The sequence below is a fragment of the Schistocerca nitens genome, chromosome 5, assembly GCF_023898315.1.
Source record: "Schistocerca nitens isolate TAMUIC-IGC-003100 chromosome 5, iqSchNite1.1, whole genome shotgun sequence".
In the NCBI taxonomy this organism is placed as follows: Eukaryota; Metazoa; Arthropoda; class Insecta; order Orthoptera; family Acrididae; genus Schistocerca; species Schistocerca nitens.
In genome coordinates, this window is record NC_064618.1 from 254568447 (window position 1) to 254594447 (window position 26001).

Below are 26001 nucleotides of genomic sequence, written 5' to 3' on the forward strand. Positions count from 1 at the left end.
ATGTGTTGCAGATTTGCACCAGTGTACTCTTTCAGAGGTTGTTGTGAGCGGTCATGACTGCGGTCGTGTTGAAAGGGAGCAGGCAAGCGTCGCAGTCCGAAGGCTCATACTGTCAATATTGTTCTTTCTGCCTCTAGATAAAATTCACATTTGTTAAAGTAATTTCATTTTCCATCAGTTACTTCCTGGCAACTACTTCCAAGCTCATCTAGTGTGATTAAATGTGTTAATGTTCTTCATCAATCGCTAGTAAATAAAGTAAATTTTTTAAGAAAAGACTCTGAAAGTAAATTTACGGTTCACCTAGACAAGTACAAGCAACAGAAAACCCATGGGAGGACACAATCAGGACCACAGATTCTGAAACCGAAGAAGGAACCAACACACTAAGTGAACATGTCTCAGAAAGGATCAACATGTAAGGGACCCAAATCAACAACGCATGACACTGCATGCCACAACACAGTCACGAACAACACAACAGGCAGTCACAATCATAAAAGAAACAAATACCGACAGCACATAGTAAGACTCTAGTAATAACGTAACGTCGCTTGGGAGGAGAAGGCTTGAAGAACATTTATTTCGACGCTCCTACTCCCCATTAACATATTGCGTGGTGTTTAAAGTATACTGCACACAAGCAGTAACGTATTGTTTTATTATGTGTAGATATAAGTATATTCTCCACTCTATTTAGAGCTACAATGAATTAATTTTATACATCAAATATGTTTTCTGTATAAAGTATTATAAATCTAAAAATGTAATGTATTAAGTTATTTAAGGAATAATCCACTCGAGTAGCCATGAACTTCATTATTCTTCTACTAAAAAATTACATAAATACATTTCTCATGTAAAGCTAAAATTCATGTGTCACTTGTAGCAAATGCTCAGGTGTATGTATCTAAGGTACCATATAGAATGTACCGCAACTACCCACAATAGGACAAACAAGCAGCTGCTGAATATCATGTAGTGTCCTGACTTGCAACACTCCCAGTAATATATCAATATACACAAACACAGTAAACATACACATGCAAAAATCATTTCAGATCAGAATAGCTCCAGGTTCTACCGAGATCTTCTCACCTGAAAAACGTAGAATTAGGCCATTACCAACCTACATGCTACACACGCTATGCTACACATCCAGATACAGTATATCACTTTCCTCAATATATTGTAAATTATTTCCACCACACTCATTGTATTACATTTTTTTTGACATTTGCACGTATAAAGTATATTCTCATCAGATAGGCAGAAAAAAATTGTATTGAACCATTTTAACTACTGTTACGCACTCAATTCGCTGTAACATTAGAGAAATTTTTAAATTATAGTCTTTATATTATTTAAAAAATAATAATTAACAACTGTATACCAATAACATTGTAATACTGAGAAGTGTTTGCTATTGGATTCAAAAGCATCCGACCCACCTTACATTTCAAGGCGATCTGTTAATGAAATACATGAATAAATATGTTCCACACTACCACAGTGCTTTCTGAAAAAAGAGACCATGTCGGCACCCCTTACTGTATTTCGGTGCTTCCGGCTAATTTCTTTTCTAGTTTCTTTCTTTCTTTTTTTATTTTTCTCTCCTTTTTTTAATGGGCTTTCCGCGCCGTGCCCATTCAGCCACCTCAACACTGTAACGTCAGTTATGACGTTACGAACGTAAGGACAACGCAACACCCAGTCCCTGAGTGGAGAAAATCTACGAACCCTGGACCATTCGCTTAGCAAACCGTCACTCTGACCACACACCTACTGAGGCGGACTACATTCAAATTTTATCAGCACGGCTCGCCAGCTGGTGAGGGGGACACGGTGGCCAAGCACTGCGTTTTCCAATCCTGCCCACCCTGTAGTCCAAAGTCCTGATGAACTGGTTTGTTCCATTTAGATCGTCGGATTACGTGTTCGATTCTCGGCTGAGTCGGAGATTTTCTTTCATAGTTAATTGTGCGCTTGTATTGTGCTCATCACTTCATTTCACCTTCATCGAAGTGCAAGCCGGCAAAGTGGTATCATATCTAAAGTAGAACTACACCAGAAGGGCTCTCCCTGCCAATAACACCATACGATCATTTCACTTGGCTACACAATAGTTTCATGAACGCAGCGCGAGTCATATCTGCTTATTGGTTCTTTGCTGCACTTACTTTGTGGCTTGGATTTACTACAAGAGGGCTAAGTTTCGAAATATGGATATTCTACCGATGAATATGGATTTGGAGGTCTTCTGATACTGCTATGACTCTGTGATTTCCGGACCTCCATGAAACGCATCTGCCGGATTAGAAGTCCGTTTCTCCCAGGACGCACACCAGAAAAAAAGTGATCGCTGCAGGTATGTTGACGACACTATAGTGCTTGTAGAGTCGTTCGAAGGCGTCGGAGATTCCCTGAAGTGCGAGCAACTAAAAGAGCCAGAATGTCGGGTAATGAACGCATCGACAGAATAAAAACAGTATTGATGATTGTAAGAACGACAGTATTCAGGGAGATTGTCTCCAAAAGGCACCGAATGCAGTTACGTTTGGAAACCTTCAGTATAATTCCACACTGTCACTTAGTCCACAAGAAATGTTCTTAAGTAATGTTGCAACAGGTGCAATATAGAATTTAGAACTACCTACTAAAGAGAATTCAGTACGTCACTGGTAATGAAGAGACTTCGCTACAACCTAAAGTAATGTCAGCATACCTCAGCGAAGCGAAATAGGATTGTAACCATCTATCATATCCATACTCATAGATGAACCAGCGCACTACGCTTGTACGTATACAGTGTTTGTACGCTCGTTAGATTTATGTATCTTAAGAGACAGACACTAATCTTACCATCACTCGTCAGTAGCAAGAATACTGATACAAAATTACAACTAAGCAGTCCCTTTGTATACATCTACATCATCTGGGAACACCAGTAATGAAAATTATTCTGCTATACCATACACAGTACCTTTTCTTGTGAAATACTGATAAAGATGTAGGACCTGATAGCGTTGACAAAAGGTATATATAAGTAGCACTGTTGAAGCTGGCTGGGTGTTTAAATTGAAATTAATTATTAAATTTAACAAGCACATAAATCATTAATAGGATAGTGTATAGGCAGAGGTCATTGTTGGCAACCGGAATAAAATAATAATTGGATCCTTTTACTGACCTCTCAATACAGATGATTCAGTTGCTGAAAGGTTCAAAGAAAACTTGAGTCTGATTTCAAACACGTACCCGACTCTTACGATAACTGTTAGTGGTGACTTTAATTTACCCTCGATATGTCGGCGAAAATACATGTTTAATTCCGGAGGTACGCATAAAATATCATCTGAAATTCTCTGAAAATTTTTTCCAACAGTTAGTTCATGAGCCCACGCGAATAGTAAACGGTTGTGAAAACACACTTGACCTCTTAGCAACAACTAATCCTGAGGTACTAATGAGCATCAAAACCGATTCAGGGATTAGTGAACATAGGGTTGTCGTAGCGAGATTGAATACTGTAATCCCCAAATCCTCGAAAAATAAGCGAAAAATATACCTATTCAAAAAAGCATATAAAAATTCACTTCAGGCCTTTCTATGAGGCAATCTACAATCATTCCAAATTAATAATATAAGTGTTGACCAGAGGTAGCTTAAATTCAAAGAAATAGTATCTGGCAGCAGTTGAGAGATTTATACCAAATAAATGAACAAACGACGGAGCTGATCCTCGTTGACACACAAAACGGGTTAGAACACTGTTACAGAGACAACGAAACAAACATGTCAAATTTAAACAGACGCAAAATCCCCAAGATTGGCGATCTTGTACAGAAGCTCGAAATTTAGCGCGGACTTCAATGCGAGATGCCTATAACAGTTTCCACAACGAAACTTTGTCTCGAAACCTGGCAGAAAATCCAAAGAGATTCATCTCGTTTGTGAAGTATGTTAGCGGCAAGAAACAATCCATATCAATGGAGATACTATCGAAGACAGCGCTGCCAAAGCAGACTTACTAAACACAGCCTTCCGAAATGCCTTCATAAAAGAAGACGAAGTAAATATTCGAGAATTCGAATCGAGAACAGCTGCCAACATGAGTAACGTAGAAGTAAATATCCTAGGAGTAGTGAAGCAACTTAAATCACTTAATAAAAGCCAGCCTTCTGATCCAGACTGTATATCAGTTACGTTCCTTTCGGAGTATGCTGATGCATTAGCTCCATACTTAACAATCATATACAACCGTTCCCTCGACGAAAGATCCGTACCCAAAGACTAGAAAGTTGCACAGGTCACACCAATATTCAAGAAAGGTAGTAGGAGTAATCCACTAAATTACAGGCCCATATCGTTAACGTCGATATGCAGCTAGATTTTGGAACTTAAATTGTGTTCGAACATTATGAATTACCTCGAAGAAAACGGTCTATTGACACACAGTCAACATGGGTTTAGAAAACATTGTTCCTGTGAAACACAACTAGCTCTTTATTAACATGAGGTGTTGAGTGCTATTGACAAGGGATTTCAGATCGATTCCGAATTGCTGGATTTCGGGAAGGTTTTTGACACTGTACCACACAAGCGGATCGTAGTGAAATTGTGTGCTTATGGAATATCGTCTCAGTTATGTGACTGGCTTTGCGATTTCCTCTCAGAGAGGTCACAGTTCGTAGTAATTGACGGAAAGTCATTGAGTAAAACAGAAGTGACATCTGGCGTTCTTCAAGGTAGTGTTATAGGCCCTTTGCAGTTCCTTATCTATATAAACGATTTGGGAGACAATCTGAGCAACCGTCTTAGGTTGTTTGCAGATGACGCTGTCCTTTATTGACTATTAAAGTCAGCAGAAGATCAAAAAAATTACAAAAAGATTTAGAAAAAGTATCTGAATCGTGCGAAAGTTGGCAGTTGACCCTAAGTAACGAAAAGTGTGAGGTCATCCACATGAGTGATAAAAGGAACTCGTCAAACTTCGGTTACACGATAAATCAGTCTAATGTAAAAGCCATTAATTGAACTAAATACCTAGGTATTACAATTACGAACAACTTAAATCGGAAGGAACACATAGAAAATGTTGTGGGGAAGGGTAACCAAAGACTGCGTTTTATTAGCAAGACACATAGAAAATGTACCAGATTTACTATGCCTACACTACGCTTGTCCGTTCTCTTTTAGAATACTGCTGCGCGGTGTGGGAGCCTCACCAGATAGGACTGACGGAGTACATCGAAAAAGTTCAAAGAAAGGCAGCACGTTTTGTATTATCGCGAAATATGGGAGAGAGTGTCACAGAAATGATACAGGATTTAGGCTGAACATCATTAAAAAAACGGCGGTTTTCGTTGCTACGGAATCTTCTCATGAAATTCCAATCACCAACTTTCTCCTCCGAATGCGAAAATATTTTGTTGACACCGACCTACACAGGGAGGAACGATCACCAAGATAAAATAAGGGAAATCAGAGATCGTACGGAAAGGTATAGATGTTCATTCTTTCCGTGCGCTATACGAGATTGGAATAATAGAGAATTGTGAAGATGGTTCGATGAACAATCTGCCAGGCACTTAAATGTGATTTGCAGAGTATCCATGTAGATGTAGATGTAGATGTAGATAGACATTTTAAAACATTCAGTATCCGAGTACTTCGACAAAAACTTAGTCAAGTCACAGTTCTCCGGAACAGAATACAATTAGAGTATTGAAAGATCCCACAGCTAAACACGTGATTCTCTCTAAGATGGGGATCCTAATATACAAAATCCTGCATTGACCACGTTCCAAACTATAAATTACTGAAGAAAATTGGAGATATCAAAAGAAGCTTTAATATTTTAGCCAAGTGATGAGGCTTCCTGATTAGCCAAGCTCTCTAGTGGACGTCTCAAGGTAAATGCATCAAATGAATTTTCCTGAATGGCTATGGACCAAGGTAAAATGCGATGTTCTACCCCAACAAACACTAACGGGTTTCTAATTGAAGAGCAAGAGTTTGAGGACGAATTAAAGCTTTTGACAATGTGTAGGCCCTACAGTCGCACTTGGTGAACTATCTTCGCAGTAGCTACATAAGACCTCTCTACTGAACATTACAATAAACTTGAATTGTACGTCTAGCAATCAGCAAAACCTGCCAAAATTGTAGGATAAGGTGGTTGGTAAAAAAGTGGTCCATTCAGCTGAAACTGTTCTTCGACGTACACAAATGAAAAAAAAGGGGGAGGAAGCCAGACTTCTAGGTTTTTAGTCCATCTTGTAATTTAACTGTAAGAGGAAAGTTGCGGGTTGTAGGTATGAGGAAGGAATGCATCTCGCGACTCGATGCGTCACACGGATCCATAAGCACCGTTGATGTTCACATCTGCTGTACAGTCAGTCAAGACTTTGGTCATGAGTGTATCTGAGTCGTTGATAAAAATCTGTTTCACAAGCTAGAGACCACAATAAACCCGACAGCACATAAATGCCACCTCCAAAGTCGTCTAAGCAAGTACACAGCAACACTGAATGCTTTGCTTTCGAGAGTCAGCCAACGGAGCGTTACGTCTCCCTTTCAGAGGTCGTGTCGTATTATGCGTCAGTCATTGTTCTCGCTTTGATATAAATAATTTATTGTTGCTATGCAAGTTCCATTGAATAATCTGTACTATAAGCAGAATAAATAATGTGCAACGTACTACCGCTGGAAACGTGTGTACAGTACGCAGAGTAAATAATATGCAATGGTAGCCGACGGCCTTGCCGTGGTGGAAACGCCAGCTCCCGTCCGATCACAGAAGTTAAGCGCAGTCGAGCTTCGCTAAAACTTGGATGGGTGCCCTTGTGAGGCAAACTGAGGAGCTACTTGATTAAGAAGTAGCAGCTCAGGTCACTAAACTGACAACGGCCGGGAGAGCTGTGTGCTGACCTCATGTCCCTCCCTATGACGTTCATAGGCCGAGGTTGACACGGCGGTCGGTCAGTTCGTTGGGTCTTTCGACACGTGCGCTGGCGGAGTTTCGCGTTAGTTCACTTCCCTTTGAAACTTAGATAGGTCGTATAGTTTTGGATTCTATTAATAGAACCATGTATCACACAAGCTAGACGGAACTGAGCTAATACGTACTTAGCTATATTTTATTAATAAATATCTAATTATGAACGCATCTACAGCAAAAGGGTTCGATTGAAGTATACTTCAATGAGAGATAGCGTAACAACAAAACGCATTTGTTCGTAAAATCAGCAGGCAGTAATTTTAGAAATCGTAACTAACTGCATTTTCGTGTATTTGAGATATGGTGCCGTTATGTCTTCTGATCCATTACATGTCGCAACATATTTTGAAACTGTTTCCTCCAACAGCATGACGCCCGCAACAGGAGTGCCTATTACTGCTGTAACTTATTTCTGCCGATAAATAACTTTTACACTACTGAACAGCAAATAACTGAGAGTGATTTGATATTTAGGTGATCCTTATGACATTATAGGATGCGCTATCGCGTGGAGGACTGCTTTGAATGCTGCCTCTACTGAGCGTAGAATCATAGTTAACTGACTGTAACTAAGCGATTGTACATCTACATCTACATTTATACTCCGCAAGCCACCCAACGGTGTGTGGCGGAGGGCACTTTACGTGCCACTGTCATTACCTCCCTTTTCTGTTCCAGTCGCGTATGGTTCACCGGAAGAACGACTGTCTGAAAGCCTCCGTGCGCGCTCGAATCTCTCTAATTTTACATTCAGTTCCTTTTAGCCTAAAGATCACTCATTGGCAAGTTATACGAGCTTGTTATCACTGCATTTATAACTGTCGTCGTAACATGTCGGTTTCGGAGACGAAACAGTTTTCAAGACGTTAGACTCACCGCAGAAAGCGTATTCAGCAGCAGACCCAGACCTTCTGCCTCCAGAATCGACGTGAACAGACTGCTGGCCGAATACTGCTGACAACCTGCTCACTGGCAGACCGGTTGGACAGGTTTTAGCCACGCAACATGCGACAGCGTCCATTACAGTGTGCGTGTCCTTCACTGCAGACCCAAATTCGTAACACGTGAGATTTCGGATTTTCTTGCTGTAGAAAAACAGCGGTAAGTGAAGCGAAGCTCTGTGAACTCATGTGTTTAGTTTTTCAGTAGAGTTTATCTTGTTGCCTAAAAAAAAAATTGAAAAGGTTCTTTTCTATCCGTACGTTTCTTCTCCTCGTAACACTTTTCAATCGATTTTTAAGATTCTAAACGACACATGAAACTGATTTCTCCGTGCCTTACAGTTTAATATCACGGCTTTATGTTAAAGTAGATTTTTTTTAGTACTGTAGGGGTTAAAAGGATATGTTAAGTTACTCCAATGATTACAATACCTAGTCAAATTTACAACGGCAGTAATTACACCGGCTGTGGCCTGGATGCATGCAATGACTGGGTTAGGGTGCCACAAAAGTGGCAAGCTGGCACTCACCTCTTGTGGCTGGTGCTTTGATCCCGGATGATGGCGGAGTTGACGTCCGATCTGGTTTGGACACACGTTCAATCGGGGGAAATATATGGGGATCTTCCTGTGCCTGGGAGTACCTCAGCACTACACGATCTTTCACAGAGACAGAAACCGTGTGTGGACGAGCGTTGTCCAGCTGAAAAATGGCACCACGCAACTGTAACACAGGAGGGCGTAGGATGTCCGTGACATTGCATTGTGCTGTCAGAGTTTTCTCAATCACTACTAGCCATGACATGAAGCCTTACCAGATGGCTCCCCACACCATAATTCGAGGAATAACACCGCTGTGCCTCTCCAAGTCTTTCGATGATTGGGACCTATCCCCAGGTTGCCTACACACTCGCCGAAGGTGGTAACCCGGAATAGTGGAATTCTCGACTCATAGCTGAACACTACGTGAAGCTGTCCGTCAGGAGACCGCGTTTCTCGCTCTCGACCGCTACAAAAGCCACCATTTGTACAGACTGTGTTGTTAAAGTCAGCCTACATGTGTTACGGTAACTATTTGGCCGTGTTTTCGCCAGCATCCGCGCTTTTCGACGGGACACAGAATTTTGCAGGGAGCCTGTTACTCGGTGCCTGGTGCGCAATATGGTGGTCCTCACTTCTGAGGGACAGGCGCGGTCTACTGAAACCATGACGAGGTGTGTGTCTGCCCTCACGTTCCCACGCATTCAAACATCAGGCAAGTGTCACAGCCGAATGACCCACAAATCTTAATGTTGCACGATTCGACCGACCGACAAAATAGACACTCATGTTTGGCCCCTTTCAAACTGGGTCGGATGCTCGTAAAGCTGTTTCAATCGATTACGTGGTGCGTCCTCTATAGTGATTACTCATTATGTGATGCCATTCACGACCCTTATATTACTAGGTCTGGTAAATACACTAAACAAGAACAACACTAAATCACTATGATGACTGTTCTATCTATGTCAGAGAATTGCGAATCTGACCATTTAGATGCACGTTTCTCAAAATGAATGACGGCTATTTATTGTTGTGCTTTCTGCTTGAAGCAGACGCCAAAGAAGGAGGCATTCTACTCCAGCAGGAAGACGTTACTTATTCAGGACAAGATCTGACGAAGGGTTCTTTACGTCACTTAACAATTGTTATTTACTGAAGGAAGGCAATCATTCCGCATTTCATTCAGGTTAAATATCTCCCAATTTAACTATGTCGTAGATCTGATGATAAAAGGTCTCTGTAATAGTTCGTTAGATAGACATATGTGCCTAGCAACACGTGAAAAAAGAAAAGCCATAATTTTTTGATGATTACAACGATTTTTTGATGATTACAACAATTTTTTGAAGTTTTGTTTTGTAGTGAAACATCGGAAAATATTTTTAAAGACTGAAAATTATTTTCCTACGAATATGTATATGATCAGTTACGTACGGTTGCATGATTGTGAGCATGATTCATATGTGGTGACGTTGAAGCTCTGACAGTGTTAATACTTGCGTATTCTGAACATGCTGGTTGAAAATTCTGAAGAAGTTCGTTACGATTTTCCATACTGAAGAACAATTACAGTGACATCATCTCCGATTATTTGGTAGTGTGGTCCTTTATTAGGATGAAAACAGCGATATTCTCACTTGATCCCTAGACAATTTCTCCAGTTTCACCCACGTTTTCATCTTCATACAGACGACTGGGCAGTTCAAAAGTACGTGGAAACTTGGAGACCACTGGCTACGGCCAGCTCTCGGTGACCGGTGCTCAGTGGCCAGCGGCTGGCTGAGTCCATTGCCATTCTACCCTTTCTTCACGGAACGTGGAGATTGTGTCGAATCGCATATGCTGCGTGTACGTGACTGTACTGGATCTGTGTACAGTTGGTGCAAAGTTTCCCTTTTGTGTATTGGCGAGAGAAGACAGAAGGCTAAACCTGGTGCCGATACGCAGCCTACTGATATCGAATAGCGATAAGGGGTCAGGGAGATTAACGTCTCTATCTGGAAGACGAGTCACCATCAACTGTGAGACATGATCTGATTTCATGACTGTGGAGGAGTTCGGAATAAATTCACAGCACTGCGCAAAGACTGGCGATCAGGATCCTTATGACATTGCCTGTCCTCTCATTCCCGGCCTAACACTGGCAGCTGAAATTCCATCCACCACCAGGATTCTAAGTGGTCCACTTTCGAGTCAAGCGACACAGCACTAGAGGGCGTTAACAGCTTCGGATACAGAGGCGGGCACCAATGAAGAAGATATGGTGACTAGGACAACACTTGGTCGTCCAGGGTGTTCCAGCAAATCTCGTGGTTCACATTCGCGGCAGTCTGAATGAGTGGGCCCAAGTCACATCGTACTAAACCCTTCCCCAAAACAACGCTAACCTCCGGCCTGAGCATTATCCTCCGCAAATCAGTGCGCTCTACGCCTTGCGTGATTTGATAAGAGGCAAAATAGCCAACTGTCGGATCACATCAACATGTTCAGTTTCTGTACTTCTTGGTCGGCTGAAGTTGGACAAAGTTGCCTTGTGAGCAATGGTTTTTTGCGAGGTACCCGGCTTCAGACGTGCATTGCATGTAGTTAACTGCGTAATTACTGCCCTGTTTTTAACTGATTGTCACTGACGCGGAGTGACGGTCGTCGCTAGTTCTTGTCGGTTGAGTAGCGAGTGGTCCAGCATTCCGTATACGAACGTTGGACAGTCTCCATATATACGCTAACATATAGAGCAGGTTAGTTCACATACTGGTTATGGGGAAACATGGCAGTTCCTTCCTGCGATTTTGCCACGTTTTATCGAAAGCATCTCACTGCACTGATTCCACATGGAACATACACACAGTTCACGGCCACGGTTTCCGTCAGAGATCGAGGACCACATACATGCCTGACACCAGTTCCGCATAATTCACAGCTATCTTTTAAGTGTAAGACTGTGTCCTGCGAGGTAAAAAGAACGAAAAAAAAGCTGTAGAGAACTACCGGAGACTATTTCGTTATGGTACAGGTATTCCTACGTTAAGCAGTCAACAGGAACTTTTTAGTTGCTAATTTTTGGTCACAGTGCTAATACCGAACTTGATGACGCTATGTTTAGGACAAATTACCGTACAGACGACGAGTTAAGTGTGAATGTGTTAGGCCTGAATGATTAGTTTTGTGTGGTATGTTTTTCCTAAGTCACAGCCGACTTGATCCACCTATTTGGTTCAACAAAGTTGGTGACATCTCTGCAGTGACCTGGATACTGATTACACATTCTGCTGCCCGCATCTCGTGGTCGTGCGGTAGCGTTCTCGCTTCCCACGCCCGGGTTCCCGGGTTCGATTCCCGGCGGGGTCAGGGATTTTCTCTGCCTCGTGATGGCTGGGTGTTGTGTGCTGTCCTTCGGTTAGTTAGGTTTAAGTAGTTCTAAGTTCTAGGGGACTGATGACCATAGATGTTAAGTCCCATAGTGCTCAGAGCCATTTGAACCATTTTGAACACATTCTGCTCAAACCACCACGTTCTCACAACTTTAAGATGATAGTTCGTCATTTTATACTGTTGTCTGCGGATGGGCCTGTTTCACTATGTAAATCTCAAGTGGAAGCCGAGGTTGTTTGTTTTACTATTGACACGAGAAAAAACCGGGCTCATGTCACTAAAAGTCTGCTAGTAACATAATGCTACAAAGCGTACCGCCATGCCCCCTTCCCCCACGTGGGCCTGCTTGGCAGCCAAGCAAGCATCTCAAATATGGAAAATTATGTCAACCATGTTTGCATTACTGACTTCCACAAGTTCGTTTAAGTACAGGATCGCCAGCCACATTGGTAAAGTTCATGTGCCATGGAATAATGGACCGAATAGACAGCATATTTCTCTGTAAATAACTAAAACACAAAATTTAAATAATGAACTAGGAATTTCCATTTGTTGAAAATGAGTTTTACCTTTAAAACTGTCCTTCAAAATTTGAGGATGCAAAATAAAATCAAGATCTGTTTCACAACCTAGGTGCTCCTGTAACTAGCAGATGGCTGCACTGTAGAAAACAGGTGCTCCTGTTACCAGTAGATTCCTGCATTGAGGAAGATGAGCACATTTCGATATTTGTATCATGATTTGTGCCAGACTATTATTGACACCAGCTCATGGTTGCTTTGTAGGAACTTTGGCAGTTTGTTCTTAAAACTATGAGTAATTGTCTCTGTTATCAGTATATGTTTCCAATGTTACAAAAAAGCAATAAAGTATAAATTAACTGTTTTCAACGCCTAACATGTAGGAAAATTGTAAAATGTACGCAAGATACACAAGTAGCAAGAAACATCGACGATTACACCGACTATCCAGAGCACAGTTGAGGTTGAGTGCGTGAAAAGACAGTGTAAGACTCATCAAGTAATGTAATGTCGCAATATTTCGGAAATGCATCCGCTGTGTAAAAGAAAGTGCAAGCCAGTTCCCACATATACAGATATTCACCAGATTAGTGTCAAAAATTCTACAGTATATACTCCAGTGGTACATTTCCATGTCTAAGTATAGTTTGCATTTTGGAAAGCATGTTTAAGGCTTCTATGTCATAAAACTAATAACAGCCTTGGGGCGTGAAAGGTAAGCAGTTGATGAGAAGACAATTTTGCTATATGCATCTTATTGTTAACACTCCCAAATAATGCAGTAGGTATAACCTTCTGAAGAAGGACACTAAGTGCCTGAAATTGGTAAAGAAATTAAATTTATGTTGTGCAACTGGTTGCTTACTATTTTGTCATAGAAAGGAGCGACCTGAGATTGTAGTATATCGCCAATGTTATTGAGTTTGTATACTGAGCGAGCAATAAAGGACACAAAAGAAAAATTTGGAGTGTGAATTAAAGTTCAGGGAGAAGAAATAAAAACTTTGAGATTTGCTGATGGCACTGTATATCTGTCAGAGACAGCAAAGGACTTGTAAGAGCAGTTGAACAGAGTGGTCAGTGTCTTCAAGGGATGATATAAGATGACCATCAACAAAAGCAAAACGAGGTAAATGGACTGTAGTAGAACTAAATCAGGTGATACTGAGGAAATTAGAAGAGGAAACACTTTAAGTAATAGATGAGTTTTATTATTTGGGAAGAAATAAGTGATTATGACCAGAGAAGAGAGGATATACAATGTGGCGACACCACTGTTTAATACGGGAAAAGGTTAGCTTCAGTGCAATATTTCTGAGTGCACAAGTTACAGCCAGGCGTGGGCCTGTTGACAGTAAGTTACGCTACCAGCGGTTGCGAAGTAGAATGAAGATCACAGGGTCGTAGACCTGCTGAAAAGTGGTTTGCATGGCAGAAGCTACAAGCAGAAGGGGACCACTGGCCCAACTCAGGTGTTATGAGTACAAGACTCAGAGCGGCACATTAGTAAAACAGAGGCAAAAAGCTGCGTATAAATGGACACCAGTTCACTAACAAGGCATTCAGGTGTGACAGCTCTCCCAGACATCAGGATGTGTCACACCACTGGCTACACGCAGCAGCAGATGGGGCGCCAGTGTTCCAGTCCACGGCAGGTCCTTGGTTGGACCCTCTGAGACCAATGCAGGGTCTGCAGCCAGCCACCGACGGGCCACACCATGGATCAGTACTGCGGACAGTCTTGTTGGCTTCCAACACAGAGGCATCCCGAGTCGAGGGCTGCAGATTTGGACGCTGGATCATGGGCGCTTGGTGTTGCCGCGATCTTAGCCACGCAGGTGAGGAGGTGAGGATGCACGCTGAGGGGCCACGTAGCGGCTTCCCACCTAGCGGCGCTAAGGCAAGCAGGGATGAAGACTGCTGAGTTGACAGCCAGCACAGCCTGATGTTGTGATAACTCCGCAGCCGTACAAGGCCAACACACCATAGGGCGTTGCACTGGTCGCTGAGGCAGCGATTCTACGCCAAGCTGTTTCGCAGACAGCGAAGTGGCATCCTCAGCATTGTGGAACACAGTGATGCAGACTGAGAGCAATGGGGGCACTGTAGCTGGAAATAATAAATCACTTAGGAAATGCGGATGAGTTTTAATACAGTGCATCCTGACAGTTTCCATCCACATCCAACACGCCTCTACATTTGGTGTCAGAATAGTGGGCGACATCTGCACAGTATGATGTTCAAACCCACCGCCTGCATTACAGTCACAAAATGTGGTGAGTGTTGAACGATTTTTCGTTTTGAGTGTTGGACGTTTCCTTTATTTTGTTTGTGTATTGAGTATGGCTCCTGGCAGGCCATTTTAGATGTTTGTCATAGGCATATATATTTTTTTTGTCAGAATAAGTGTTTGTTTGAGGCAGTAAAATGTTGTGTTTCGTGGCATTTCATTACTTTTGTATTGGTGTATGATGATGTTATGATGATATGGAGCTGTAGGAAGTCAGGTAATTTTTGTACTCAAATGTTTGTTTTGGGACTAACTGAGAACGAAAGCCGGCCAGAGTGGCCGAGCGGTTATAGGCGCTACAATCTGGAACCGCGCGACCGCTACGGTCGCAGGTTCGAATCCTGCCTCGGTCATTGATGTATGTGATGTCCTTAGGTTAGTTAGTTTTAAGTAGTTATAAGTTCTAGGGGACTGATGACCTCAGATGTTAAGTCCTATAGTGCTCAGAGCCATTTGAACCAATTTTTTTGGCAACGAAAGCAACACAATGGCAGAGTCAGGGACGCAAGGTGCGTTGGAACAAGAAGCAGTATGGATTTTGTCGGAAAAGGTAGCACAATTGGCAGTGGACAAAACGCAGTTCCAAAGCGCATGCACACCTAGAAGTGAGTGGGAAACCGTATCGGATCAGTCGTTGTTGCCTAGGGTGCTGCAGCAGGAGACTGATTCAGCCACCACGAGTTTGATTATTCCGTTTTCTGGCAAGGCATCAGTGTATGTGTGTTCGTTTGTGGAGGACTTGGAAACTTCAGTTGTGATGAATGGTTGGTCTGATGAACAGTTGTTACATGTAGCCAAGATTAGATTAACTGGCGAAGCAAAGACATATGTAAGGTCTTCTGAGGCCTTAAAGAGGGTAGGACAGTTTCAGCTGTTGAAGGAGGGGCTTTTACAGAGGTAAAAGAAACAGAATAGCGCTCGGTGTTTCAGGGAGAGGTTGAGTACAATGACGAAGAGGCAGGCAGGGGGAAACGGTAGAGAAATTTGCGGACAGGATAAGAGAAATTAACGAGTATACCTACGAGTTGGGTCACAGCGATGAAGCGAATGGAGTTCTGTTGCAGAAGGCCGAGAAAAGGGTCCTCGATGTGTTTTTGAGGGGGTTACCGGTGCATATGTAGCGGAAAGTGTGTGATGGGACTCCGAATGATTTGCATTCGTCCATTCAGCCGGCTATCCAATGTGAGGAAATAGACGTGGCAATGGGGTATGTGGTAGACAAAGTTTCACAGTGGGTATAATATGTTATGAGTGTGGTCGCACGGGACGTGTGCAGAGGCACTGAACCCAGTCACCGAGGAATAAAGGAAGGGGTAGAAATCAGCAGCATAGAGGATGGAGAAGTGAAGTAGGTAGAGGTAGACAATTGTTAAACGGCAGAGGGGGCCCAAGATCCACCTAAGGGAGCTTCTATTTAATTTCAACATTACAAATAAGTATGCAGAGGTGGAATGTTCAGTTGTAGGATCCTTAGGAACTAAATGGTTTAAGATTTTGTTGGACGCAGGGTGCAAGTGTCAGTGGCTATTAAGAGTTTAATGGGATTAAGGAAGTTAGACCCACCACGTTATAGGTTGCGCGGAGTGGGGGATAAGGAGGTCACACCTTTGGGGTCGGTGAGACTTGACTTTCACATAGAGAAAGTCCATCGACATAATCCTAGGAGTAGATTTCTTGCATCAACACATGCCAAAATTGACCTTGGACAACGAATGTGGATCTCGGTGGAATGTTATTTCAGTTAGGGGAAACTGTTGTCGATGCAAAGCTGACACGAGGGGCGTTCAACATAATGAACGAACCTATTGAACCGCGTAGATTAGCATTAAGGCTTAATTCGCATGAGTGTGTGCCTAGTGGCACCGGGAAGTCGCTTCGGGTAAGTGTAGAGTCGAATCTACCTGTGGGTACAGTATGTGTACCATTGGAGGATAATGAATTTTTGGATCCATTAGGTTGTTTTGTGAAACGTAGTATTGTACGCGTACAAGAGGGAAACGACAAGCGAGTTATCCCTGTGAACGTGGATAATATTTGCGCTGCAGATGCGAATTTGAGGAAACGAGTTTTAGTAGCGAATTTGGATGTACCAGATGATGAAGACTGGTGTCCGGAAGGTAGGTGTAGCGATCAACCACAAACTGCCGATAGAACTGCGTTGCGTAACAAAGGAGAAGGAAAAGAGCATATGGAAGAATTGTTGTGGGAAATTAAAGATTTGTTTTTTCCGCGAGGGTTGTTACCAGCAACTCCATTAGTTCAACATAGGATACCAACATGTAACGAAGCACCTGTTTACCGTAAACCATAAAGAATACCGAGGTATCTGCAACCGAATGTGGATTTCATTGATCAACAGCTTTCAGATGGTATTATAGAGCATAGTAATAGTTGCTGGGGAGCAGGCATTGTCGTTGTGCCTAAAAAAAAATTACGGATGGAACTAAGAAATACAGGTTCTATTGTGACTACCAATAACTCAATAATAAGACAGTAACGGACGCATACCCCATTCTAAACATATCGGAGACTTTGGATCACTTATGGCAGTACCAGTACTTTTCTACGATAGATATGACAAGCGGTTATCATCAGTTAGAGATGGCTCTAGAGGATCGTCCAAATACTGTTTTCTCTACTCTGGGAGGCATTAGCAGTACATCAGAATGCCATTCGTTTTCAAAAACGCTCCAGCAACGTTTCAGAGGTTCTTAGACAGTGTGTTGAGGGGTTTGGAACCACGGCAGTGACTTGTCAATTTAGATGACATTTATAGTGTTAAAAGTAGTATTTAGCAGCATAGACAGCGGTAAAGGGAAGTCTTTATGAGGTTAAGAGCAGTTCGTTTGATGCTGAGCCTGGAGAAGTGTCATTTTGCATTGGAAGATATGAAATATTTAGATCATATCATCAATAAGGACGGAGTGCGAAAAGCTCCGAGGTTGGTACAGGCTGTAATGGATTTTCGGGAGCCGAAAACAGTTAAGGAAGTGGCACAGCCAGTGACGCGATTGTTACGGAAGGGTGTGAAATTTGAGTGGACAGAAGAGTGTCAGAAAGCGATTGACAAACTGAAAGAAGTGTTAACATCAAGTCCAGTTATTGTGTATCCAGAGTTTGAAAAGGAATGTATTCAAGCATGCGATTAATCGAATCAAGCATTAGGGTGGGTTCTTAGTCGGAAATTGATGGGAAAGAACATCCTGTAGCCTATGCGTCTAGGCAGTGGAATGCAGCAGAGAGGAATTACTCAACAACAGAGAGGGAGATGCTTAGCGTAATCTATGGAATCCCTTATTTTAAATGTTATTTATATGGGAGAAGATTTCGCGTAGTGACAGATGATGCTGCGTTGTAGTGGTTTTTGGGTTTGAAGGATCTGTCCACTAGGCTCGCTAGACTGGCTTAGTGAATTCGGCTACGAGGTGGTGCACAAGCCTGGGAAGAAGCACGGTAATGCGGATGCACTGAGTAGAAAGGTGATAAAAGTAGAAGTCATAGGTTATGACCTAGCAGTATGGCAAGAATTACAGGATGCTGACAACGATTGTAAATTGTATCGGACACAGCCACAATTTAATATGTACGACGGTCTTCTGTGCAGAGAAACGAAGTTAGGGCCAAGGGTAATAGGGCCAGCGAAACTAAGAGATGAGGTTTTAAAGGAAGCATATGATCATATGTTATCTGGTCATGGCGTGTGTAGAGCGACGAATAGGAGAGTGGCGGAGACGTATTGGTGGAAGGTAGGAAAGTGGATGTGGTTCAGTACGTCAAGAATTGTATACCATGTGGGCATAGAGCAGACTTGAGTAGGAAACGGATATAGCTACAACGATTGCCGAAAGCGACATGTCCATTTTATATGTTGGGAGTCGATGTCTTAGGTCATTTCGGTCGAACACCATCGGGGAACAGAATCGTTCTGACAATAATAGACGATTTTTCGAAGTACGTGGAGATAGTGCCTATTCCAAATCAACAGGCAGCAAAGGTCACGCAAGCATTAGTAAATAACTTGATTTTGAAGTTTGGTGTACTAGAGACAATAATTAATGACCAAGGAACCAACTTCGTTTCCGATTTAATGAAGGAACTGTGTAAATTGCTGAACGTAAAGAAGTTGAGGACGAGCGCGTTGCAGCCACAGGCGAACGGAAGGACAGAATGGGTACACAAAGCAATCGGGAAGATGCTGAGTTTTTATGTGGCTTCTCATCACCGTCAGTATGACGAGTATTTGAAGCATTTTGTATGCGCATAAAATGCAGAAGTCCATATCAATACCGGTTTGTGTCCATATGAGGTAGTGTAGGGCGGAAAATGCCGTCACCGTTTGATTTAGTGAAGCTACAGGAAGGAAGGACCAGTGAATCTGTACGTCAATTCGCGAGAACAATTCGGGATGTTTGAAAACGAATACAAAAGGCAAATACGAACGCTTTAGAAAGGCAGGAAGACGCAGTGAAGCGGAAAGGAAGTTTATCGTAGTATAGAGCAGGACAATGGGTTATGTTATCGAGCCCCTATAAGCCAAAAGGGAAAACGAAAAAGATCGTCGCGCGGTATCAAGGGCCATACCAAATAGTTGAAACCACATCCCCCGTCAGTTTTAAGCTTCAGCTGCTAACTAGAACAACGATAGTACATATTGGGCAGTTTCAGCCATTTATGGGTTGTCCAGATGTGTTTCCAGGCATGTCACAGGAAGGGAAGAGGAAGAAAGAGAGAGCGGCGAGAGCTGTTAAGCGCAAGGAAAACCTGGGAGATAAAGTACAGTATGATGTACCGAATGCTATGCGATCCAGAAAGTAGTAAAGTATTTGTAGTTTTTTGTTTTCTTGTTATGTATGACTGGGTCTGTGTAGATTAATTATGCATAGTATTTTCGTACCTTGTATGTGTTTTCGAATTTTGCGAGCCTACGGGGGACAGCAGTCTTTTTGAAGAGGGAGGAAGTGTGATGGTGATCCCTGTCCTCAAATCACTGAAAAGAAGAGCGTAGAACAAGTTTGTAGAGGTAAAAATTTAGGAGGTGTTGCTGATCTTGGCAGTTAACAGCCGGTACGCCGAGATGACAAGGGAGAAATTACGAAGCTGCCCTAGAGGGAGGGTAGTGGTGTGTCCAGCCAGGGTGAGAAGCACCAGTCCGGACACATGCACGGTGCAGTTATTTTTAGCCAGGAGGAGAGAAACAGGCTGTCCAAAGGACATCGTGGAGCCAAAATTGAACTTGCAATGTGTCGGGATGCGCAGGATCTTCTCCATCCACGAAAATTTTACAGTAGTAGCAAGTTGTTTGGGCAAGGAGTATCTGCAGAAGCGAAACGCATAGAAACTCGAGGGAAGCAGAATTTTAATCACTGGGAGTAAGTGTAACATAATGGGACAAACCTTCCACCTGCCAGCGTCGATTTCATGAACCACGCAATTGAAAGTTACGCAGCCACACCTGTACTGGCCACAAACAACTTTAGAACTTTACCAAGGCAGAATCTGACCTTGTTAAATCAAACTTTGGAGTCAGGTCTGTTGAGATCCGTAAACCAGTTAATTGCGGAGAAAGAGTGGCGCATATCAGCTGAACAGCTTGTGCAGCATGTGACTCAATATAGGGCAAGGCAACGACAAGTAACGATCGTTTTGAGCACCTCTGTGCCAAGTACCACTTTATTGTGTGTTGTTTTCATTCTGATAAGGCGGAGAGAAAATCCCTAGAGGGTACCGATGGTAGTCCAAATCTCAGTGGATTGGATACGAAGGGCGTAAGTTGGGTAGGTAAGTGGTTGATCGAGCATTAAGTGGAGTGATAATCCAGTAAGGAATTTTCGCGTTTAGTCTTACGTCTGTGATTTAGGGGGACTAGATCACATCTAAGTCTCATAATAATATTAGTAAATACGTCGTAAGTACGTGCTGTCCCAAACAGTTTAAGAGTAGTTATAGGTCGACCAGGGGACCAGGTCTTTCCGAAGGGGGGAGGGGGGGGACCGTTTAAGATGGGAAAAGGTTAGCTTCGGTAAATTATTTCTGAGTGCACAAGTTACAGCCAGGCACAGGCCTGTTGACATTAAGTTACCCTACCAGCAGTTGTGAAGTAGCAGCATGCGTATCCACTTGCTTGTTAGTAAACACAGAGTGATAAGTGGTTGCGTAATGAGGTCAACACGCACACAGAGTGTATCCCATGTGGCTGATGCAATATGCTCATTAATTATTTAAGCAATGGCAACAATTTATTTAATTTCTATAATAACGAGTGAGATCATGCATGAGTTAAATTTTCTACAATTGCCAATACCTTTTACCCAGACTGACAAAGATTCAGATTGATTTACTTTACGATGATTCATAGTCCTCAGAGTGATGATTCCTAGTACTCAGAACCATAGCATCGAGGACAGGTAATATGATTTACCCATGGTATCATTGTTGCTATGGGTAAAGTTAAGAACTCAAACACAGAACACTGACGGACCATGCAGGACGACTTGTGCGCCTATATAGTTCTTGGCATTAATAGAAACATTGTCTACTGTTTTATAAACTGTAAGGTGGGTACGCCTTCTCCTCCTATAATATCGTGGTATCTTCCGTGTTAGCAGTCCAATGCTGGGCCATAGACCCGCTGAAAAGAGTAAACACAGCGGTGTGCATGGGTCAAGCTACAGGCAGATGGGGTACACTGACCCAATCCAGGTGTTATGAGTACATGACTTGGAGCAGGGCGTTAGCAAAACAGAGGCAAACAGCTGCATATTAGGCGCCAGTTCAATAACAAGGCATTAAAGTGTGACAGCTCTCGTGGATGATGGGTTGTGTCACACCACGTGCTACACGTAGCAGCAGATGTGGCGCCAGCACTCCAGTCCACAGCAGGTCGCTGGGTCGACCCTCCGAGGTCAACATGGGGACTGCAACCAGCTAGCGGCGAGCCACATCACAACTCGCTACTGTGGCCACTCTAGTTGACTCCCAACACACGCTGGAGGCATCCCAAGGCAAGGGCCACAGACTCGACGCCGGATCATGAGTGCTTGTTGTCGCCACAGTCTTAGCCACGCTGGCGAGGAAGCAGGCCGCGGGGACGCCTTGCGACTTCCCAGTGAGCAGCATTGATGCAAGCAGGGACAGAGACCACTGAGTCGACTGCCATCACAGCCTGAACTCGTCACAACTCCGCGTCCATACAAAGCCAACACACCCCAAAGCGTTGCACTGGTCGCTGAGGCAGCCATTCCATGTCAAGACATTTTGCAGACAGTGAAGTGGTGTCCTCAGCATTGCGGGACCTGGTGATGCAGACCAGGAAGAATGGGGGCGCTCTAGATGTAAATAATAAACTGCATGGGAAATGCACACGAGTTTTAATACGGTGCATCATGATAGTTTCCATCCACAAAAATGTAGACTGGCAATGGCAAGAAAAAGTTTCTGAAGAAGAGATCTTTCTAACATCGCACATAAACTTAAGTGGTACGAAATGTTTCCTGAAAGTAAGTGAATGGAGTGTAGCCATATAAGGAAGACGAATATGAGCAATAAACAGTTATAACAAGAAACGAATAGAACTTGAAATATGGTGCTGTAGATGAATGCTGAAGATCAGATGGGTAGACCTCCTAACTTAGGACGAGTTACTCATTAGAATTGGGGAGGAAAGAAATATGTGCCACAACCTGACCACAAATTTGGAAATTTGTGGTACGTTCCTATGGGACAAAACTGCTAAGGTCATCAGTCCACAGGCGTACACATTACAAAACCTAATTTAAACTAACTTACGCTAACGAGAAAACACACACCCATGCCCGAGGGACTCGAACCTGTGACGGGGGTAGCCGTGTGAACCGCGGCAGGGCACCCTAGACCGCAAGGCTACCCCAAGCGGCCACCTGACTAGAAGAAGGGATCTATTGATAGGACACATCAAGACATCAAGGGACCACCAATTTACTAATGGAGGGAAGTGGGGGAATCGAGAAGGGCAGAGCCGCTGGTGCTATAGATCTGTAAATGTAACCATCTCATATACTTTTTATACGCTGTTGTAGCAATAAATCTTGAGTGAATTGGAGAAATCTAAAACGACATACTACTTTTTGTTCTGGCAGTGTGTTTCAGAAACTGCAGACACCTAATACTAGTGGCAGTTACAAATACGACGGATTAAATTTGGATTTACTCTTCTTAGTCTTGTGAGATGTAGCCTCCTTGGAGCACCTCTCCCTTACTGTTAAGCATTACGTTACCCTGCGTGCTGAAATACTGTGGCCTAAAACGAGCGTCAGTTTTGATCCCCTTTCCGTCAATACATTTAGGCACGCAATATGTGAGACACGTCATTGATTTCTCGTATCCTCGACTTGCTGAACATTGTAGATAAGTTTGAGTAATTCCATTTAGATCGCACAAAAACTAGAAGTCATGCAACAGACGCTTATACTGTCCACCACTCAGCGAACACGTGGCACCACTGCAGTGAACTTCGCTCGTCCAAGTCAGCAAGAAGCTGTTACGTATCAGCAGAAGCCGTGCTAGTTCCAGCACCCAAAAATATTACGATGAATTTTCAGTTGAATTATCCATTTACCGCACACTAAAATTTATTGCATGTATTAGGATTTATGAAAAAAATGTAAGAAGACAACACACACAAAGCAATTTACGACGTCTTGCGAATATTACACTCAATTTGTATGGAGATCCTACGTACGAAAATAATGGAGGTAAGTGTATCATCCATGACCGTCGCTGCACATCGAAATCCTCAACTCACTTCCATGAGGGCCAGCGCTATATTAAACGTAAGTCCAGAAAAGAATTCTGATGACCACGTTGCTGGGCTATATTGCAAAGTCGTCTCACCACTACTTTCACTCAACTATCAAGAAACACGTGTTTAGGAAAAGGAAAGAACAACGCATCTGCAGGAAGCTCATAACAAATTAATACTATCTGAGGTGTACGCCGAGGTATCATTACCCCATTCGGTTTAAAGATGGAGTAAACAATAAGTATATCAGCTGAAGGTCGACTTCAATTAACGAATAATTCAGGAGTTTTTTTTTCAGATGTCGATAAATGTTCACTTGTTCCAGTTTTATACTGTTGCCACACCTGACCTTTTGAAACGGTTTTGAAAACTCCGTTATTTGCTGTTACAGGGTGTTGGAAACTACGAGATTTAGCAAAAATTGGTATTAGCTCTCAGCCAGTTAAAACAAAAGCCAATAAACGAAAACTATTCTTTACTTCTGAGAGACAGAACTAAGAATAAAAATGCATAATATCTTTGTCAGGGAGTCTTTCCTAAAGTATTTATTTTGATTGTAGCCATGTATGGAAGTGAAACGTGGACCATAAATAGTTTGTAAAAGGAGAGACTGGAAGCTTTCGAAATGTGGTGCTACAGAAGTATGTCTAAGATTAGATGGGTAGATCACATTAACTGACTGGAAAGTACTGAATAGAAATGGGGAGAAGAGGAATTTGTGGCACAACTTGACTAGAAGAAGGAATCGTTTGGTAGGACACACTGTGAGGTATCAAGGTTCAAATGGTTCAAATGGCTCTGAGCACTATGCGACTTAACTTCTGAGGTTATCAGTCTCCTAGAACTTAGAACTACTTAAAACTAACTAACCTAATGACACCACACACATCCATGCCCGAGGCAGGATTCGAACCTGCGACCGTAGCGGTCGCTCGGCTCCGGACTGCAGCGCCCAGAACCGCACGGCCACTCCGGCCGGCGAGGTATCAAGGGATGACCATCTTAGAACTGCATGAAAATGTGGAGGGTAAAAATCATAGACGGAGACTAGATGATGAATACACTAAGCAAGTTCAGAAGGATGTAGGCTGCAGTAAGACCCGGAGATGAAGAAGCTTGCGCAGTATAGAGTAGCATGGAGAGCTGCATTAAACCGGTCTCTGGACTGGAGACCACAACAACACATATTTCCAGTGACCGTGCGACAGAGTTCTCTGCAAAAAAGAAATGAAATGCACGTGAGCACCAACGACAGAAAAAATTAGTGATTTACGCAACAACAAAAAATCCTGATTATTACTCAGTTCATGCCAGCTTTGTCAGGGAGAAGGAACATCAAGAAAGGAGAAGTTTGGAAGAATACTGCTTTGACAAAATGCAGCATAAAGAAAAAAAGATCCCCGCGCAGTGTTTCTATGTGCCGCAACATTTCAGGAAACATCATGGATGTCCTAAGACAAAATTTTAAAACGCAGAAGACCTGGAGAAAACGTATGAATTAATGACAACCCTCATGTTGAACAAAACTGATGCAAAAACAATTCTTTGCAATAATGAAGGAGGAAAATCCAAGTCTGGTTAAAGTACGTTTTGACATACAACAAAATCAGCCAGTACCAAAGCACATCGTAGGTGAATTATTGTATTCAAAACAATTTATTCTCGGGCACAGTTGACGGAAAGGATTGCATTTTGTACTTGGTTTGAAACAGAAAGACCGAAAGGATGCAGCCAAGTAGCCTCTGCTCAATCGAATATTCTCAGAAACCTTCACACACCTGAGCCAGAAAACAGTCCAGATGCAGATCATTTCTTTTCTGACTCATCTATCAGTTAAAATAGAAATTCAGTAGTGATGTTCACACTAATGGCCATCATGGAAGAGAGCAGAAAATTTAATCTGGTATGTATGACCAAGAGACGAAAGGGTGACGTTCTTGGAAACGTGGCGTGGACTATCAGAAGCTTGAACGTGGTAGGGAAGGTAGAAAATCTGAACAGGGAAATGCAAAGGCTCAATCTAGAAGTAGTAACGGTTAGTGAAGTGAAATTAAAAGACGACAGAAATTTCTCGTGAGGGTAATATCAACGGCGGTCTGATGTAGTTTAACTAGAGTAGGATTTGTTATGAGTAGGCAAACAGGGCAGGGATTGTGTTACTGTGAGCAGTTCTGTTACCAGAATCGACGGTAAACCAATACCGACAACGATAGTTCAGGTATTCACGTTGCAAACTTTGAATGAAGAGACAGAGAAAGAGAGAGGGAGATGAAAATCGAATAGTCCTGGGAGACTGAAATGAAGTTTTAGGGAAGAAGCAGAATAAATGGTGGTAGGAGAATATCGACTTGGGGCAAGGAATGAGAGAGGGGAAAGGCTAATTGAGTTCTGTAATATATTTCAGTTAGTAATAGCGAATACTCTGTTGTAGAAGGACAAGAGGAGGAGGTATACTTGGAAAAGAACGGACTGTACAGGAAGATTTCAGTCAGATTACGTCATGGTCCGACTGGGATTCCGAAATCAAATACCAGATTGTACGGCCTACCCAGGAGC

General features: G+C 42.7%; 1 protein-coding gene across 3 annotated transcripts in view; it reads right to left on the minus strand.

Moving 5' to 3' along the window:
* LOC126259252 (clavesin-1-like) overlaps nucleotides 1-26001 on the minus strand; it is a 261047-nt gene that overhangs the window by 76485 nt on the left and 158561 nt on the right. For 2 of the 3 annotated variants that reach the window (XM_049955882.1, XM_049955879.1), the window contains exon 1: nucleotides 7880-7959. The exons of the other annotated variant lie outside the window; for it this stretch is intronic. The gene's annotated coding sequence lies outside the window, so the exon portion shown is untranslated. Of the gene's footprint in view, nucleotides 1-7879; nucleotides 7960-26001 lie in introns of those variants that run through there. 3 annotated transcript variants of the gene reach the window in all.